Here is a 7059-nt window from a genome sequence, read left to right as displayed (position 1 = left end):
GGAGATTTGCCCCACAGTCACAAAGGACTCTGGACACAAGATCCCCTCTCTGCCGGTGCTCCAAGGCACAAACGTGGCCAGGCATTTTCTGGGACACAGGACAGAGCAGCAGCTTTTCTCCTTGCAGCTCCTACTGCCCTACGCTGAGTGCCAGCAAGCAGCTGTGCACGAGAGGGCTGTGGGACGCCTCGTGAAGCTGGGGGATCTCCTGACCAGCTCTTCTTTGGTGTCGGTAAGGAGCCTATGGGGCAGGCAAGCTGCAGCCACTGCCTGTCCCTTGTCAGCATGCAGCCGTGTCCTGGAGCTCCAGGCTGCCTCCAAGGGAAGCCACCAAGGCTCCGGCTCAGCCGGGATCCAAGCCTGCAAGGAGCGTGGGCCCAGGGCTTTGATCCTGAGCGCTGCCCTCCGGCCTCGTGTCAGCACTGCCTCCCTTTCCCAGGTCCGGGAATGCTTCCAAGTGGGCGGTGCCAGCTGTGGCAGCTTCTTGGAGAAGAGCGTGCCGGTCCTGGGGCAGCTGGTGGGACATCTCACCCTCTGCGGTGCCTGCAAGGATGAGGGGCGCAGTGATGAGGCCGCAGAGGCCCTGTGGCACCTCTATGAGTTCCTCCTGCAGGGAGAGAGTAAGAATTCCTGTGTGGTTGCAAGCGATTCTCCTCGCCCACCCCTTGCAATAGGCCCAGTGCCTCCCTGGCCGTCCTGCTGTGCACTCTTCCCTGCTAGGGCCTTTTCCCCTGCCAGGGGAGGTTTGTCCCTGATGCCTTCCGTGGGCCATGTCCAGCTGTGCAGCCTTCATGCTGAGTGTTCTGTGTTTCCCCTCCCGCGCAGGCAGGGAGCCATCACAGGAGAGTGCCTGGCAGCAGGAGCTCCGAGAGGAGTGGGAAACTGCAGGCACCTTGAGGTTTTCCCGGTCCAAGGACACCAGGGAAATGAGCAGGGTAAGGAGCGCGTCCCTGGCTGGGACTTCCAGCTGTGGGGTCAGCCTGCAACGTGGACGCGGAGAGGGGTGGCTGCCAGGTGGGGCTGAGGAGAGGGCTGGCACTTTCCTTAGGCCAGGACTAGCCAGGGGCTTCCTGTGTGCATCCCACAAGCTCTGCTTCCCTGCAGGAGCAGCGGGTGGGGACCTTAACCCCAGGCACCAGCCCCATCCCAGCGCCGTCACCCCAGCCAGCAGAGCCCCGGCTCCTGGCTCGGAGGGACTCGCTGTGCCAGCGCTGCCCCATGTCGCTCTCCAGGGCCACGCGCTGCTCAGCCAGGCAACGCAGTTGGGAGCCTGGCTGTGACATCTCCCTCAGGGCTGCCTTCTTTTGTGCCCTAGATGTTTGGGAAACACCTCCATCCAGACGAGAAGGCAGAGGCCATCCTTGTAGCCATCCGGGGCATGAGAGCCTGCAGCAGCTATGACACGCAGGCGGCTGCTCACATGCTGGACGAGCTCGTCACAGACGACGCGTGCCTTTTGGAGCATGTGAGTAGCCTGCGTGTGGCACGGCCGGGGTTCAGGCCCTTTGGGGGCTTGTTTTTCCCCTGAGTGCATGTCTACCAGACACCCAACTGCCTCTGTGGCCAGCCCAGAGTGGTGGCAAGGGCAGGCATTCTCCGCGGGAGCTGTGCAGAGGGCTGCAGTGCGGCAGCAGCCTCACACTCTGCCATGTGGGCTGCAGGCACCAAGGCTCGTGAAGAACATATGGGAAAACATCCTGGCCGTGCGAGATGCATCTGCACGGCTCAGCCTGGACAGAGCTCTTCTCCTCCTGAGCAGCACATGCCCAGACAAGGTGGTCGCCAGCCTGTTGAGCTGCTGCCCCTCGTGTGACAGGTCTGTGCTGGCCAGGGGCAGGGGCAGGGACAGGGCTGCGGCCTCGCAGGCCACGGGGCTGCAGCCGCGGCAGCCGCTGACAAAGCGCTCTGGGCCCGCAGCGCCGCCGGGGCCATGTGGAAGGTGCTGCTGTCCAGGCCTGGCGCCGCGGAGCCGGTGCTGCGGGAGCTGCTCGGCGCGCTGCAGGACTGGCAGCTGCCCGAGGCAGCGGCCTCGGCTGTCTCGTCCCTGGCCGTGAGTTTGTGGGGGAAGCCCCACTCTCCCCTCGGGCTGCCCTTGCCCCTGCGGCGAGAGGCCGGGCTCCCGCTGCCCTTCTCCATGCAGCCCCAAGCTGGGGCCTCCCCGGGATGCACAGGCCCAGCGTGGGAGGGGGGCTACGGCTGGCAGGGCCCTGGCCAGTGCCAGCTTGCTGGGCTGCTGGGCCTGCTTTGGGCCCTCTGCACACCTGGGCACACGGAGCTGGCCTGAGCGGCTGGCTGTCTCCCTGCACCTCTGCATGGCCCTGCCTTGTGCGGCACGCGCTCAACCTGCTCTGGGGACAGGACTAGGGGAAGGGCCATGTTAGGGTTCCAGGCAGCAGAAACGTCATCAGGGCTGAGTCAGGGGAACCAGGGTGCCCTCCACGCTACGTGTGGCCCTCCAGGGGGATGTCCTCACTGCCCAGGAAGGCTCACGGTGGCTTTGTGGCACCCGAGCCCCAGGAGCTGCCGTGGCTCTGCTCTGGCCAGGCAGCCCCTCCAAGGCGCAGGGCACTGCTAGGAGTTTCACCCCCGAGCTCCAGCAGCACAGGAGGGACATGTCAGCAGCAAGGGCTGTCTCTGGGCTTTTTCTGCAGGCAACGCGTGCACTCCAGGAGATCCTCCACCAGCCCCACTGCCTGCACGTGCTAGGGGCGTTCTTCCCCCAGCTCCTGCTGGCGCTGCTCTTCCAAAGCTCTTTCATGGCAGCGCTGGAGCAGAACGAGTCAGACGCATTGTGGGGGAAATGCCGAAGGGAGGAGTCCACGTGCAGCAGCCCCGTGAGGTGCTCCATCACGTCCCCGCCGTCCCTGGCAGGCAGGGCTGCAGGCAGGGCCAGGGGTGCGAGTGTGAGCGGGTGTTTTCTCTGCACACAGGCTTGCAGTGCAGACCATGAAAGCACTGCTGTGCCGGGCCGGCTACGAGAACGTGGTGCTGGCCATGGCAAGGAAGGGCGGCTGGGATATGCTCCTGCACGCTGAGACCCATCACCAGGGAGTGGGTTTGCTGGCCAGGTGAGAGCCCCTGTCTCCCCGCTCTGCCGCAGCATTTCACCCCTGCGCACAGGGTGACTCTCAGAGCCCACGGGGGTGCCCAGTTCTCCACGCAAAGGTGGCTTTGTTCTGTGCGTGGTGGCCCAAGGGATGTGACGGGAGGCAGTGAGGGTGCAGGCTCAGGAGAGCTTTGCCTGGGCTGCTCAGGCCTCACAGAGCCTTCTTCCCTCCGCCAGAGAGATGAGGAAGAGCCCAAGAGCGCTGCGCCTGCTGCTGTTCCAACAGCTGGCAGTGCTGCTCTTGGGCGAGGAGCCCTGCACGGAGATCCCTGCCATGGCTTTCCTGGTGGAGGTGAGCCTCGTGTGGGCACTGCCCTTCTGGGGTGCTTCTAGCTCCAGTGCTGTCTGCGACCCCCAGCTGTGGGATGGAGGGCAACGAGCGCAAGTGGGGCAGTGGGTGTTCTGCCATGAGTCCCCTCGGCCTTCACCCCTCTGCAGCGGGCTCCTTCTTGTCCCCACGTGTATTTGATGCCTCCTTTGTGTCGCGTCTCTTTTGAAGGGCTCCTCCAGAGCATGAGGACAGGAGGCTGGTGCAGGGAGGGGAGGAGCAGGCCAAGGCTGTGCCCTGCGCTGTGTCCTGAGGCCCCAGGCAGGGAGGGGGTCCCGGGGGCTCCCTGCCGTCACTGCTGCCCTTGGCCAGGCTTCCTCTGAGCCCGCTGCCCTTGCCCTGAGCTACTGCTGGGATCCAGTGGTGTCCGACACAGGCAGTGCTGCGGCCATTGCCACCTTCTCTGTGCTGTGCATTGCAGCTTATGGCCTGCAGTGACCTTCAGGCAGATGAAGATATCTTCCTGGGAATCTCTGTGGTGTCCCTGAAGAGTCACAGCAGGGTAATGCATAAGCTGGGACTCAGAAGCCTCCTCGTGCTGTGCAGCAGACAGGAGATGGTGAGCAGGGCATCACTGGGGGAAGCTGTGTGAGCTGGGCGCTGGGTGCCAGGGAACAGGCTGGCTTGGACTTTGCTGGGCCTCGGGAGCTGAGGGGGCTGCAGATCTCAGCCCAGCACCTAACAAGCCATATCTGAAAGGGTGTGAGACTGAGGGAAGCTGCTGTCTAATAAGGTGCCAGGGTAGCCTTTTATTTCTGTTTTTTTTAATTGAACTTGTATTTCTCACATACAGGTCAGAAAAATGCATGTCCTGATGCCTCTGCTCATGAGACACTTGCAGGACCAGGACAGGGACATGAGCAGCCAGGCCCTTCTCGTGCTCAGCCGTGTGGTCCGTGTCCTGGAGAGACCAACACTCACGGACACAGCTCCAGAGCTGGCTGAGAAACTCCTGCCACTTTTTGAGGATGTAAGGCGGGGGGCAGAGCCGTGGGGCTGGCCGGTGTGCGTGGGAGGCTGCCAGGAGCCTTTCTGCCAAGGGCTATTGGGATACTGCCCTGTGCTGCCCATGCTGTCCTGGCTGCAGGGCTGCATTGCACCAATGCAGCCTGTGCAGGAAGCTGCCACGTGCGGTGCCAGGGCTGAGGAGCTCTCTCTTCCTTGCCACCAGGAGCGCGAGCACACACGAAAGCTCTCCATGCAGCTCTTCAGCAAGCTCGTGGAGACAGCAGCGGGCACCGCAAAGGAGCAGATGAAGCAGCAAGTGCACACGAGCACGCTGCCGCTGCTCTTCCACCTGCAGGATGAGAGCCCCAGTGTGGTCGAGGTATGGCTGAGCAATGGGACACTCTGGGGAGCCCAGTAGCCACGTTGGGAATAGCTGTGGGAGGTGGTCCTGGCCGAGTCCTGCCTGGATGTCTCTGGGGCTGCAGCCCTTCAGCCTCCTGCTGGCCTGGGCCGCAGCTCAGCAGCTCTCGGGAGTCTCTGCTGTGCTGCCTGTTCAGGACAGGGTGGCTCAGGTGGTGCTTGCTCCATGTTTCTGCCCTCCACCAAGGGGGCCAAGGACCCCAAAGCAGATTCAGTGCCCTGCTGCTGCCCCTTGCCATGAAAGGCCAGCAAATGCCCTGAGTCTTGTCAAGAGGAGGGCGGTGGGGGGCACAGGCTCTTGTCCCATGGGCTGCGGTGGCATCTCCCCGTTTTTCCCATGTGCAGGCTGCTCAGGAAGCCCTCCTTGGTGCCGCCAAGCTCCTCAAGTGGAAGGAGCTGAGGCGCTTGGCTCAGAGCCAGCAGACTTGGCTGATCAGCAAGTGCCTGGTAAGGACAGTCCTCAGGTCGCAGCCCCAGCCCGGAGCAGCTCTTTCCTCCTCCACGCCCAGTGTGGCTGGCGGCTCCGGGTGCAGGAGCAGCACTCGCGGGCTCTCCTGCAGGCTCCTCTGCCTGTGCTGAGCCCTGGGATGCTGAAGTTGCCCCTGGCCCAGCTGGGCCTTGCAGCAGGAGGGCCCCTCAGCGCGCGGGGCAGCAGGGCCCTCCGCTGCCTCCAACGCTGGCTCGGCGCTGCCCGGCCTCTGCGGGGGGTCCTGAGTGTGGTGGCAGGGGGAGGCGGCTGCTCCTGGGGAAGGACGGCGAGAGGACGGTGTGCGCTGAGCCCTGTGCTCTCCCCAGCTGGCCGGGAGCAGGGGCAGGAGGAGGGCGGACGAATACCTGCGCCAGAGCCTGTCCTACCTGGAGAGCAGCCAGGAGTCCCTGCGCGAGGCGGCCGTGCGGTTCCTGGGTGAGCCCCGAGCCCTGGGCTCCATCTCTGTTCTGGGACAGCTCGGCCTCAGCCCCGGCTGCTGCGCTGGCAGCAAAAGCAGCCCTGTGACTGCTGCAGCCCCCGTGCCTGAGGCAGCGCCTGGGCGCCTGGAGGCTCCGTGCCACCCTCAGCCATCTCTGCCCGCAGCGGTGGGGCTGGTGGGATTCCCTCGCAGCAGGAGCCCTGGGGGTTACACTGGGGAAAGGGGACTGGGGTGAGCCCTGCCCGAGGGGAGGTGGGTGCCTGGCCAGGCAGGCAGGACTGGGGGCAACAGCTTTGAGGAGCAGGATTTATGGGGCGCTGTGTGTGTGCCTAGGGCATGCTGGGCAGCACACCAGGGAGCAGAGCAAGGAGACGGTGGAGGTCATCTGTGAGAGTGAGTGAGGGCAAGCAGGGGGTCACACGGGGCTGGTGGGACAAAGAGAGACCCTGTCCAAGGAGCTCCCATCCCTGTGTAGGTGAGGAGGGCTCTGCTGCCCGAGAGGAGCGGAGCAGGAGTGCTGTGGGGAGAGTAGAGAGACATTTCAGGCACCTTGGGCACATTCCTGGGCAGCAGCTGCCAGCTAATCCATTAGAGCCCCTGGCTCCGTCCTGGCTGTGGCAAGAGCTGGGTGGGACTGGTGGTGTTAGGAGGAGAGGCCTGGGGCCCGCGGGGATATGGGGGCTTCATCTGAGCTCGTGCTTCCCCCGTCAGCCCTGAAAGGCCTGCAGGAGGACAGCAGCCCATCCATCTCTTCCCTGGCCACCCAAACCATGCTGATCCTGAGAGCTGCAGGGAAGGGGGCTGCATCCACGGGCGCCCAGGAAGGCCTGTGCAACCGCCTGAGGAGAGCGTGGGAGAGGCGGCACTGCCCTCTGCAAGGTGTCAGTCTTTGCTGCTGGTGCTCAACCACGTCCTGACGCCAGGCTGCTCTGTGCACAGGCCTCATTAAAGAAACGTTCCTGTCTCTTCACCGTGTGTCGTGTCTTTTCTTTGGCAAACCAAGCAGCAGCAAATGCAGCTTGTGAAGGGATTGGGGTCCCCCTCTTAGAGGAGATGGGTACGCACTCTCTGCAGCAGGCCGCAGCCAATAACCTGACCCCTTGCTACTCCTCGCAGCAGTCAGCAAAGCCTCTCCCGCCCTCCAGCTTTCCCCTTACATAGAATCATAGAATCACAGAATGCTGAAGGTTGGAAGGGACCTCTAGAGATCATCTAGTCCAACCCCCCTGCACACGCAGGGACACCTAGAGCACATGGCTCAGGGCTGCGTCCAAGCAGGTTTTGAAGATCTCCAGAGAAGGAGACTCCACAACCTGTCTGGGCAGCCTGTTCCAGTGCTCTGTCACCCT

At 63.7% G+C, this 7059-nt stretch overlaps 1 pseudogene; it reads left to right on the top strand.

The window, feature by feature from the left end:
- The first annotated feature begins 2946 nt into the window (after positions 1–2946).
- On the top strand, positions 2947–6487 carry LOC148593212 (maestro heat-like repeat-containing protein family member 7; annotated as a pseudogene).
- Positions 6488–7059: the final 572 nt, after the last annotated feature.

Source organism: Tinamus guttatus, unplaced genomic scaffold (genome assembly GCF_059628265.1).
Source record: "Tinamus guttatus ecotype Peru unplaced genomic scaffold, ASM5962826v1 Tinamus_guttatus_pri_ptg000429l, whole genome shotgun sequence".
Lineage (NCBI taxonomy): Eukaryota > Metazoa > Chordata > Aves > Tinamiformes > Tinamidae > Tinamus > Tinamus guttatus.
The sequence above is the reverse complement of the archived record's forward strand: the minus strand, read 5'-3'. Positions and strand labels throughout refer to the sequence as shown.